The 13,231-nt window shown below is 39.7% G+C and overlaps 1 long non-coding RNA gene across 1 annotated transcript; it reads left to right on the forward strand.

The window, feature by feature from the left end:
- Positions 1-11,338: 11,338 nt before the first annotated feature.
- Positions 11,339-12,489, forward strand: LOC130220824 (uncharacterized). The gene is made up of 3 exons (XR_008836232.1): positions 11,339-11,409; positions 12,034-12,072; positions 12,408-12,489. It is a non-coding gene; the product is annotated as an uncharacterized LOC130220824 (long non-coding RNA).
- The last annotated feature ends 742 nt before the right edge of the window (positions 12,490-13,231 follow it).

Consider the following 13,231-nt stretch of genomic DNA (forward strand, 5'->3'; position numbering starts at 1 on the left):
AAACTGCTTTCTTTCATCTGAGAAATATTGCTAAGTTACGAAGTATGCTATCCATCTCAGATGCAGAAAAGCTAGTCCATGCTTTTATGACTTCTAGGCTGGATTACTGTAATGCTCTGTTTGCTGGCTGCCCAGCATCCTCTATTAACAAACTTCAGCTAGTACAAAATGCAGCTGCCAGAGTTCTTACCAGGTCTAGAAAATTTGATCACATCACCCCAATTTTATCCTCCTTACACTGGCTGCCTGTTAAGTTTCGTATTGAATTTAAATTATTGCTTCTTACATATAAAGCTTTAAATAATCTAGCTCCTGTTTATCTAACCAATCTTCTGTCTCGCTACAATCCAACTCGCTCTTTAAGGTCTCAAAAATCAGGGCTTCTGGTAGTACCTAGCATAGCAAAGTCGAGTAAAGGAGGTCGAGCCTTCTCATTTATAGCTCCTAAACTCTGGAATAGCCTTCCTGATAACGTCCGAGGCTCAGACACACTCTCCCAATTCAAAACTAGATTAAAGACCTATCTGTTCAGTAAAGCATACACTTAGTGCACCACTTAGGGGGCTTCCACACAGGTTCTGCATCTTGTTTATATACACTTTGAACAGCAGCTACGCTAATTATTTTCTTTATTCTCCATTTACACCTGGGGATACTCTTCCCGAGGCCCTCAGACTATGCAGAGTCACTGACTCGATCCAAGACCAACGACGAGATGATCCCAAGGTTTCCATATCCTGGACCAGGCTGTATCCTGAGCAGCTACTGTGGTGGTCATGGAAGAGTGGAGAACATGAGACTGATTCCTGTGACGCTCCAGAGACAGACGAGTCTTCACTGAGGCCAGCTTCCAGCCTCCGCCACTGAGACTGCAGCTCTGCACAAGACGTTTGGCCAGCGGAGAAATTAAAATGGTCGTGCCCAACTGAGCCTGGTTTTTCACAAGGTTTTTTTCTTCACTTCCGCCATTAGTGAAGTTTTTTTCCCTCTCCGCTGTCGCCACTGGCTTGCATGGTTCAGGATCTGTAGAGCCGCGCATCGTTGGATTTGCTCTTCAGTATTTGGACTCTCAGTAGTGATTATTAAACCACACTGAACTGAGCTAAACTGCACTGAACTCAACACTATAAACTGAACTACACTGTTCCTATTTACTGTGACCTTTTATGTGAAGCTGCTTTGACACAATCTACATTGTATAAGCGCTATACAAATAAAGGTGAATTGAATTGAATTTATTCTGTAAATCTTAGATGGAAATTAAATGGTCTGATGCAGTGTTACAACCTTTTAAACATGCAAAATTAAACACTTATTATGCAAAGTTAAGTGATTAACAGCATTTATTTTGTACATTGCGAGTCGGTCATGAGATGAAACATCTGCATTTCTAGCTTTTAAAATAATTGCTTGCTTGTGATTTTATAACAAAAGAAACTACTTTTTTTAAAACACAAACACCAAGTTACGTCTGTTTTTAGTTAGAGCAATTTGTCTCTTACAGAAAACTAATTCAAGCATAATTTGACAAGACAGCCTCCTCTACTGTGTATGCTGCTACAAGATTATTGATTTAAATTTGATAAACTTTACTATCATTTAGTAATGAGTAACTGTATTTTGACTTGTTACAGAAAAGTAAAATATAAAGTAAGCTGATAGTTGTTGTTGTTGTTATTATTATTATTATTATTATTATGCTCCTCTAATATTTGTAACTATTTGTTTTTCTCTACAGATATTTGAGTGTGTCCAAGTAAAATGAGCAGTCTAGCAGGTATGAGTTGCTTAAACACTTTAGACTAAAACATTTACACTATGACCCCATTTGCTGGTTTCCCTGTCCATATGCAGATTGCCCATGTGCATTCACAAGCTGGAAGAAGCTTTTGAGTCGCATCAAACACACAGAATGAATATTAAACAATATTTATCCATATATCTGCGTTGACATAAAGAAACATTAAATATAGCACATTGATACTAAAATAGTTAAAAGTGAATAAATAATTGAAATAAAATAATTAATCAGCCATAAGCTGTAAACCTGTGGCTAATTTTATTTGTTTTTTTTTCCCTAGTTTTAGCACGTAACCATCAAGCGTGATTGTGTCCTAAAGACCTACCTCATTTGAAGAGTCTGTGCATCTCTTCATTGTCTCAGCATCTCAGCATTGTCTTCGAAGTACAAATTAAGATACTTCAGGTGAAATCTGAGAGCTCTCATTCTCTATAGACAGCAATGGTCCCAACTTGTTTAAAGTTGTCGTGCCTGGACCATCTAATAGGTCCGGTACTCTAAGAATTAGCTCATAAATTCGAATTAATTCAAAATAATTCTCGGGGATTCGAATCAGAAGATTCAAATGACTGACTCATAGTCAGAAACAGGTTAACACGTACACTTACATCATCTATTGGTCCACCCTGATAGAAGTAAGCAGTGTGATTTTAGCTTTACGTGGCCAATAATAATAATATAAAACAAGATTTCAGTATTTCTACAAGCAAGGTAGCAAGACCATATAGCTGAGGCAGTAACTTAGAAACACATATAACCCCGACAATGATCTTAAAATGAAACAAGTTTATTAAGCTACACACACAGTAAGTACGCTACTCTAAAAGACAAACATACAGATACACAGACACACACACATACACGCACACACACGCACACACACGCACACACACACAGTTCTGGAATGGGTGAATGACTGAGGATGAACAACAAAGAGTCCCAAACGTCTCGCACTTGCTAAGTTCTTAGCATTGCAACCTGAGAAAACCACCAAGCAGAGAATCTGATTAAGGTTTACTACTTAAATTTAACACCAGCCTCAGCAATGAGTGAACGTTGTTTGTGTTACTTGCGTTTTGATGATCAGTCACACTCGTCAGCTGGTTGAGGGAAACTCCGGCAAAGCCGATTGGTTGCAGCGTGTTGACGTGGCGGGGATGTCCTTTGTAGGAGAGGGGTTTTCCTTCGTCTTCTGGAATGTGGGACTCCCTGTCCCGGTGACGGAGAGATTGACGTCAGCACGCGGGAAGTTTGTTGAATGGGAATTCTTCCAGTGACTGCTCCGGCAGAATTACGAGACTTAGGAAGTAAGAGTTCAGAGAAGTTGAATGACTGACCCTACTGCTGGATGGGGCTGCGTCCGAGTGTTCACGGGAAAGCGGTTATACAAGCAGAACAGAGTCAGACTGAGTTCATGCTTGTCGCGAACGTACACAGAAGCAGCTTGAGCTCCTGTGAACCGTCGTGATGTAACTGCGGACAGACGCAGGCTTTACACGAGTAGTTCTTTCAAGAGCGATGTCCGGCAGGCGTGTTGTAAAGACGGGAAGCGTGCAACGTTTGTGCGTTGAAGCCCCTTGTGAAGCCAAACGATAGCCATTAAACTTTCACCTCGTAAAAGTTTTATAGTGGCCAGAGTTAAGACCAGCCCGCTCTGTTGTTATGTCTTGTATCAGAAATGAGGCCAATACTGTCCTTTTACAAGTTTAATAAACATCTGCCATTCTCACTCAACAGAACGCACATATACATGGCAGCACACTCTACCTCTCTTCTTCTCATTCTCTCTACTCAATCCCACTGTCCAGTAATGACATCTAGTGGAACATAATTAGATTAGATTCAATTTATTGTCATCACACATGTACAAGTACAAGGCAACGAAATGCAGGATAATGAAACAACACCACATATTCCCCGGTTAGTTAAAGATTCAACCTAGAAGTTAAGAATAACAAAATTGAAACAATAAGAACCTTTCAGTCAAGAAGCATCAGGAGCAAAATAAGAACAGAATATAGCAAGTAACAATGTCACTGTATATTCACTTTTAACAACACAACAACCTAATGAATCTCAGAAGTGCATTTCACTGTTTATGAAACATAGTCTGTCAGCCAAGCTGGTTTTCTACTCTGGCGTTTCTCAAGAGGAACAATTTCAGAAGTTCCAGCACTTTCAGACAAGGAAGCACGAGAAGACTGGCCATGTTCAGTGTTAGTGTGTCCGCTTCCCTTTGTTGCTGCATCTGGCACAGAAGCGAGACAGGAGGCATGCCACTTCTTACCATCTTCCAAAAGGTAAGTATAAGGGCCAACCTTTTCCTTCACCTCCACAGGAGAAGTGAACTTTGGGTGAGCTTTCATCACATGCATTGGTTTTTTAATCCGCACTTTATCCCCTTTTTTGAAAGAAGTAGGACGGACATGACGTGCTTGATCAAAGCGTGATTTCATGTGTTCCTGCCGTGCCAGTACACGCTTTCGAAGGAGTACAGGATCAACAACAGCAGGTGGCGGAGCCAGAACGTTCAGACTAGTACGCATCTTTCGGCCGTGGAGCAACTCAAAAGGAGACACGCCAGTGATGGCGTGAGGTGTAGCTCTATACACTTGTAGAAAGTCAGTAACAGATGTCTTCCATGAAACCGACTGGAGAATGGCCGACTAAATCGTACTTTTGAGCACTCTATGAAAGCGCTCAATAGCTCCATTGGCAACAGGGTGATAATTTTCAGTACGAATATGCAAAATTTGTCTCTCCTTCAAAAATGCACTAAATTCCAGTGAAGTGAATTGAGGACCATTATCGGTCACAATGGTTGTTGGATTGCCATGCCGACTGAAGACAGTGCTCAGAAATGAAGTAACCTGTTTGGTAGTCACAGATGCAGTAAAAGCGACCTCAGGCCACTTACTATAATAGTCAATGAGTGTTATAACATATCGACAGTCCCAGATAGCTGTCTCAAAAGGGCCGACAATATCGATTGCCAACTTCTCCCAAGGTGCAGAAGGCAATGGAACAGGCTGTAGTGGAACACGAGAAACCTTAGCAGTCTTATCCAAGGAAAGGCATAATTGGCAAGCAGCGATTTTGTCCATGACACTTATGTCCATTTTTGGCCACCAGTAGATTTCTCGTAAGCGCTGCTTCGTTCGCACTATTCCCTGATGGCCTTCATGTGCAATACGAACCAGGGAGTCACGCAACGTTCCCGGAACTATCAGACGAGCTCCCCTAAAGACAAATTCAGCTTGTACACTGAGCTCATTCCTGAGTTTGTAGTATGGTCGCAGAACAGGATCCAAGGCAGAAAGCGAAGCGGGCCAGCCACAGCTAATTTGTGTGCGTAGTGCAGAGAGCTCAGGGCAAGAAGCAGAGGCAGCAGCAAACTCCTCCTTGGATATAGCGGTTAGAGCTGTAGACACCAGAGCAACATATTCGGGTTCAGAATCTGATGTTGAACCTCTGAAAGGTAGAGGCAAACGAGACAAACAATCTGCAGTGTAGTTTTCAGAACCAGCCCGGTATTCAACTGAATAGTGAAAACATAGTAACCGAGCGGCCCACCGTGCTATTCGCATGCCAGCACGATCAGTTCCTTTTGTGGTCAGTAATGTGGTCAGAGCCTGATGATCAGTCCGTAGAATAAATCTGCGGCCCCATAAGTATGTCCTCCATTTCTCAACTGCCCACACGCAAGCTAGGGCCTCCTTTTCCACAGTGGAGTATTTCTGTTCTGCAGTCGAAAGTGTTCTAGAAGCGAAAGCAATGGTGCGCTCCTGTCCATCAGGGTCTATTTGCGAGAAGACAGCACCCAGTCCATAAGCAGACGCATCCGTGGAAATGACCACCTGCCACTCAGGGTGAAACAGCGCAAGAGCAGGACTGTTAACAAGCAACTTTTTTACCTCTGCTAAACTGTTTTGCGCATCCTCAGACCAGCAGAATCCATTCTCAGCTTTTAGACATGCACGCAGAGGCACCACCACTGAAGCAAAGTTGGGAATGAATTTATTATACCAAGACAAAAGTCCTAGCAATGAACGTAACTGAACAGCATCTGATGGCTCAGGCGCATCGAGTATCGCAGACAGGTGCTCTTGGTCCACCTGAATACCCTGCGCAGTCACATTGTGGCCCAGAAACCTCAAGCCCTGTTTTCTGAATTGGCATTTAGAGTCGTTCAGCTGCAATCCAGCATCTTTAAGGCGCTGTAGAACATTCTGTAGTGCAACGTCATGCTCCTGTACAGTACGTCCCCAGACTATGATGTCATCGAGGTAATTTGCAACATTCTGAAGTCCATCCAGGATAACTGCCATCATTTTTTGAAAAGCAGAAGGGGCCGAAGCCAAACCATACGGCACCCGTTTGAACCTGAAAAGTCCTTCATGCGTAATAAACGCAGTGATATCACGGCTGTCTTTATGAAGAGGTACTTGATGATACGCACTCTCTAAATCAATGGTTGAAAATGTAGTGGCACCTTGCAGTAGCGTCATCATCTCCTCCATGTGTGGTAAAGGATAACTATCCACTATGATCGCTTTGTTGGGCCCTCTCAAATCCACACACATCCGTATCCCGCCTGTTTTCTTTTGTACCACCACAATTGGGGATACCCATGGAGAGGAATCAATCTTTTCAATAACATCCGCCTCTGTGAGACGCCGTAATTCTGTAGAAACAGCATCTCTCACTGAAAAAGGTAAACGGCGAAGTTTACATCTGACTGGAGGCACAGAGTCAGAGACAGTAACCTTGTGTGTGAAATTTTTCACACAGCCCAACGTGACATTCTTCAATGGAGGAGACGACAGAGTGCACACAGAAGCAACAGGAGAGGGCGATATCACTTTGTGTCCATCAAATTGGAGTTTCAGTCCCTTAATTAAATCCATGCCCATCAAAGCAGTGCCATTTTCGACAATAAAGAAGTGTGCCGGGCATGTGAGACCAAACTTGGACACAGTAGAATGTAAGCAGCCCAAGACAGAGATTGGTTCCTTTAAATACGTGGTCAACCGAGCAGTAGGAGCTTGTAACGGTACAGTGGCGAAATGCATGTCATACCAGTGTTTTGGCAAGATGGATACTGAAGAACCTGAGTCTACTGTAAGCTGTAAAGTCACAGGTTGAGCAGATGGTGCATTTACAGTCACATCACAGAGTAAGCGGTCATTGGAATTAGACAGATGAAGAACATAGACCTCCGGTAACTCCACTGATTGTACTGAATGTGTAGGAGCAGATCGACATACACGAGCAAAATGTCCAATCTTGTTGCAGTTCTTACACTTAGCAGATGCAGCAGGGCAGGTTCGTGCATTCGCAAGATGCTTGTCCGAGCCACAGCGAAAACATGTCCGTGCAGCAGGCTGTTTTGATGAAGTACAAGTTTTTTGTTTAATTTTTGTACGTTGTCGTCCAGACGAAGGAACATTGTGCACAGCTTGTACGGTTGCAGACTGGCTGGCTGAGATTGATTTAGCTTGTGCATCAGCAGCCTCTAGCTGCGTAGCAATAGTAATGGCAGTATCCAGCGTCAGGTTAGACTCCAGCAGTAATCTCTCCTGAATGCGATGATTTGCAATATTCTCCACGAGCTGATCTCGTAGCATATCATCCAATGTGTCAGCGAATTCACAAGTAGTAGCCAAGTCCCTTAAAGCAGCAATGTATTGCACAACTGTCTCGTCATGAGCCTGCGCACGTTTCCTGAAAGCATGTCTTTCCACCACCACATTTCTCTTTGGCAGAAAATGTTGTTCCAGAGCCTTAATGGCATCTTCCAGATTGTCACCGGTAGCAGGCAAAGTATAAAACAGTCTTTGACCTTCTGTTCCAAGACAGTGAAGTAGTAAAGCCCGTTTCCTTGCTTCTGGCCAGGATTCCCCCGTAGCGTTAATAACGAGCAAGTAATTCCGAAACATTTTTAGCCATGTCGGTAACGGTATCACGGGCTCACCGGGACAAGGCAAAAAAGGAGTTGGAAAGGGAGCGCTCACTGAAGCCATCTGCGAAGATTCATGCGAACATCCTCGTCGCCAATTTTGTTATGTCTTGTATCAGAAATGAGGCCAATACTGTCCTTTTACAAGTTTAATAAACATCTGCCATTCTCACTCAACAGAACGCACATATACATGGCAGCACACTCTACCTCTCTTCTTCTCATTCTCTCTACTCAATCCCACTGTCCAGTAATGACATCTAGTGGAACATAATGAAACAACACCACATCTGTGATTGTACAATGGCACAGCTACTTCGCGAGTCTACCCTCCCTTTTTTTCCTTGTTGTCTCCGACAGGGAGATGGAGACCCGTGACATAAAACTTCACCTTACTGTTATCAAAACTGTAATTAACTACTATTTGCAGATACAGTTTTATCATTTAAACCAATGTTCTCTTAAGCCTCATAGCTTCAGTTTGACATCAAACACCACGGCCTTTATCAAATACAGTTAATTACATGCGTTACACACGCTACGACATTTCATTTACATGCACCCCATAGTGAATATACTTGCTTACTTGCGTAGTAAAACATACACATCCATTAGCAATAAAACATTAGAGCAAACACACTTTTAAACGTGAAATGTCCAAAAATCGTGCAGGCTTTTTGTACCAAAACAATACGAGTGTTATCTCCCTTTTACAGCAAGAGGGGAGGAGGAGGATCACGCGCCCGAAGAGACACACATGTGTCTTTCTTCTTTTGGGTGCAAGTTAATTAACATAGTCATGTGAGGGGCCAAATGGCCGGATTTTCCCGATGGGCCCTAACTTATTAACCCATGCTTACAACCCGTTCTTTGTTTTATAGAGTTGGAAGGAGAGTGTGTGTTAATCTCTAGGCCATACTTAATTAAGAAGGAGACGGAGGGGGCGCAATGAGGCTTTCATGACTGCTGGTTTTAACTCCGCTTAGAATATGGCTGAGTTCCTACAAAGTCCAGATAAATACCTAAAACATCCTCAAAACAGACCACATGCTTTCAGTTGTTCAATCAAAAATATTATCAAACTACAAGTGTGAGTGCAAATAAAGCAAAAATAACAGCCTTTGAGTTTCTTCTGTTGAACACAAGATATTTTAAAGAAAGCTGAATACTTGTTACCATTGACTTCCATGTTATGTTTTTTACAGGTTTTCGGCTTTCTACAAAATATCTTCTTCTGTGTTCAACAGGATTTTGATTTATCTTGTTTGTTTTGTCATACCTTTGAAATTTTTATATATATTTATTTTGTATTGTTTAATGTTTTTAATATTGTTAATGTTGCTTTTATTAATAAAAACTTTAATCGGTTTGAATGGATTGTATTTTTGAGAAAATGTTGAGATGTATATATGATTTTGTTGCTTATAAAATGTACAAACATAATCATTCATTATCTGAAATTTTGATGACTAGTTTATGTTTGGGCTGTACTTAGACATCTATTAGATTTTCACTGACGGCCCAAATTCAGCCTTGATTTAGCCTAGACCAAAATTCACCGTCTATTAGACATCTACATGTAGTCGTTAAAAAGGCATGTAAATCACGTCTAGTCTAATCTTGGGCTATGGTTAGACATCTATTAGATTTTCACTGACAGCCCAAATTTAGCTGTGATTTAGCCTAGACGTCTAGGCTATGTTTAGACATCTAATAGGCGTATGTATGTAGTCATCTATTAACCGTCTAAATGAAGACTAGTCTAAACTTGGGCTATGCTTAGACATCTATGAGATTTTCACTGACAGCCCAAATTTAGCTGTGATTTAGCCTAGACATCTAGGCTATGTTTAGACGTCTAATAGACGTCTTTTAAACCAAATGCTTTCTGGGAATTTACTTTTAAAAATAGTGATTGATTACAAATTACTAATGACATTTAATTACTCGGTAATTACTCAAATTTAATTCTACATTAAATCCCTTATAATAAACTAATTACATTTTAATTCTTAAACTTGAGTCTCTTAACGGCGCATATCTTCTACAGCTATACTTTCACTTTCACTTTTGAAGCAAGGGCTTCCGCTGTTTGTCTCCAGCAGGGGGCGCTGTGACGTCATCAGAAACACCAACGAAAACGGCAACGTCCCGTGACAGACACTTGACAAAGAGCTTACTTTTGATTGACTGGTTATTTTACAGACATTTAGTTTAGTCTTCTATTTTTAGTCTTTAAAATATTTACCCTTGAAGCCATGTCAGATTCTGCTGAAATAGAAAAGGGGGTAGGCCTATTAATCATTTACAGTTGATTGTTATTATCAGTACGATTATTTAAATATTAATAATTACAGTTTAAGAATATCATAATTTAGACTTCTTAAACCATTTTCCCCTGTTATGTCGAAAATAGTCTTCAAAAGTTTTAGGTTATTTGTTTTTTGCATCGAGCTCCTTATATACAGAATTTTATGTACAGCCTGAAGTTACAGTTGTTCTCCAGCAGAGGGCTTTGTCACTTCAACATTAAACATTTCTGATATCACAACTGCAGCCATTGTTATTGCTTACTAGGTAAACACGCCCATTACAGTATTGTAATGTGGAGCATCTTTGCCTTTCCTGACTTCATTTATGGACATTAGGAGCTTCTGTGGTTTTTCTGATGTTCATAATTTTGACCAGTACAGTAAAGTGACTTTTGTTCCTGTCACATGATATGTCCACCTTCATCGAGGAGATCCATCCCAGCAAGCAATAGCCGTCATTTCACCGGCTAGGTGAAGTATAGACCAGATCTAGCCCGGCTACGTGTAACCCAATTTTAGCCCGAATAACCTTAAATTTGGTTGTATGTTGTTTTTTTGCTAAATAAAGCTTATGATATGTATGATACTCCATCATGTAAGAAAAGTCAATAACGTTTATGAGGTTCTTGCAAGTAATAGACGTAGTTTCAGTTTCTCGGTGAAGTATAGACCCAATCTAGTCCGGCTATGTGTAACCCATCTCTAGCCCCAAAAAAACTTAAATTTGATTACCTGTCTTTTTTTGGCAAAATACCTTGTGATATGTATGATATTCCTTCAAGTAAGGAAAGTCAATCGCATTTATAAGGTGTTTGGGCTTTTAAATATATGCTATTTTCATAGTCTGAGCGTAGCCTTGAATTAGCTCGTCATCCGGCCGGCTATTTATAGCCCACTGATAGCTTAAACTGATTCACTGTAGTATTTGGCCGTGCAGCGCGTACATCACGCACGCATTATCAGTAAGTTTTAAGGTGTAATTTCGTGACATGTTCTATTTGTAGCCATAATTTAGCTTTAAATTAGATGGGCTTTACCTACCTCGCAAAATTGACATAAAAATTAATTACAGACTTACTGCCTTTTTATTTATAATTAAAAACGAATATGGCATAATATATCTTATTTATAATATATTACATATATCTCACGGTAAAACAAGCCAGATCTAATCAGTTAAGAAAAATCAATGCAGTTCTGTACTCCACACGATAGATGGCGGTATTGCACATATGTCGAGTCGGCTCGGCTGAAATGGACCAACAAATCAAGAGGAAGAAGCTGTTGTGGTTTGAAAATTGAAGCGCGTTGGATTGCGAGCGCGAGTGGCCTGCAAGGTAAGTGTAATCTGCTTTAATATCATGTTGTTTAGCAATGTTTTTTATTATATGTGCGAGTTTTAATATAGTATTACGCTAATATCAATCCACAGGCACTCTTTATTCCAAAAATCGTAGACAAACAAAAACGGTGTGAGGGAGAGTTAAAACATTTTAAACACGCAAAATTAAACACTTATTAAGCAAAGTTCGGTGATTAAGAGCATTTATTTTGTACATTTCGAGTCGTCTTAATTAAATTGCCTCATGAAGTCAAATAAAAAAGTCAGTCATGAGATGAAACTTCTGCAGTTCTGGCTTTTAAATCATGTTTGCTTGTGATTTCATACCAAGAGACTTTTAAACACAAGTACCAAGTTAATTCTGTTTCTAGAAAATCTATTCAAGTTAATTTCAGATTTTTTATTGATTTATATTTTATAAATAAACTATATATAATACTATGTTATGAAAAATGTCATTTTTTTAGTAATATGAGTAACTGTATTTTGACTTGTCACAGTAAAATCTAGTATAAAGTAAGCTGATTACTATGAAGTTATTATTATTATTATTATTATTATTATTATTATTATTATTATGCTTCTCTAATATTTGTAGTTATTTGTTTTTCCTCCACAGATATTTGAGTGTGTCCATGTAAAATGAGCAGTCTAGCAGGTATGAGTTGTTTAAACACTTTAGACTAAAACATTTACACTATGACCACATTTGCTGGTTTCCCTGTCCATATGCAGATTGCCCATGTGCATTCACAAGCTGGATGAAGCTTTCGAGTCACATCAAACACACAGAATGAATATTAAACAATATTTATGCATTATCCATATAACTGCTGTTGACAAAGAAACATTGAATATAACACATTGATACTAAAATACTTACAATAAGTGAATAAATAACTGAATTTAAATGTGTAAATAAGTAATCAGCTTTAAGCTGTAAACCTGTGACTAATTATTTTTTATGTTAATAGATGTTTTTTTTTCTTCTAGTTTTAATACGTAACCATCAAGCGTGATTGTGTCCTGAAGACCTTCCTCATTTGAAGAGTCTGTGCATCTACCTCAATGAAGACTTGTAAAGGAATATGTGGTAAGTGTGTCAACCCACCCTCCTTTCATAAATGTATTTGTAAAACTCACAGGACTGAGTTTAGAACACATCTCAGTATTTTCTCTCCTTTTTCTGCAGGACTGAAAGTGGCTGAACCTCAATGCATACACAACAGTGGAGATCTTTATCGTTTGGGCTGAGGATGCTGGTCCTGGGGACAGACCTACAGATGTGGGTGTAGAAGTTTTGAACCTGCTGAGTGTCACATATAGATTGGATGGACTTTTTGGGTTCATGTACACTTAAAGGGTTTTTTTTAACCAGAAATGAAAAGGTTTAATTATCCGTGTCGTACCAAACATTGATTTGTCTTCGAAGTACAAATGAAGATACTTCAGGTGAAATCTGAGAGCTCTCTCATTCTCTATAGACAGCAATGGTCCCAACTTGTTTAAAGTCCAGATAAAAACCTAAAACATCCTCAAAACAGACCACATGCTTTCAGTTGTTTAATCAGAATATTTTTAAGCAACAAGAATAATTTTGAGTGCATATAAAGCAAAAATAACAGCCTTTGAGTTTCTTTATTCTGTTGAATTCAATTTTTTTTCAATTCACCTTTATTTGTATAGCGCTTATACAATGTAGATTGTGTCAAAGCAGCTTCACATAAAAGGTCACAGTAAATAGGAACAGTGTAGTTAAGTTTGTAGTGTTTAAGTTCAGTTCAGTTTAGCTCAGTTCAGTGTGGTTTAATAATCAC

Source organism: Danio aesculapii, chromosome 3 (genome assembly GCF_903798145.1).
Source record: "Danio aesculapii chromosome 3, fDanAes4.1, whole genome shotgun sequence".
NCBI classification, from domain to species: domain Eukaryota; kingdom Metazoa; phylum Chordata; class Actinopteri; order Cypriniformes; family Danionidae; genus Danio; species Danio aesculapii.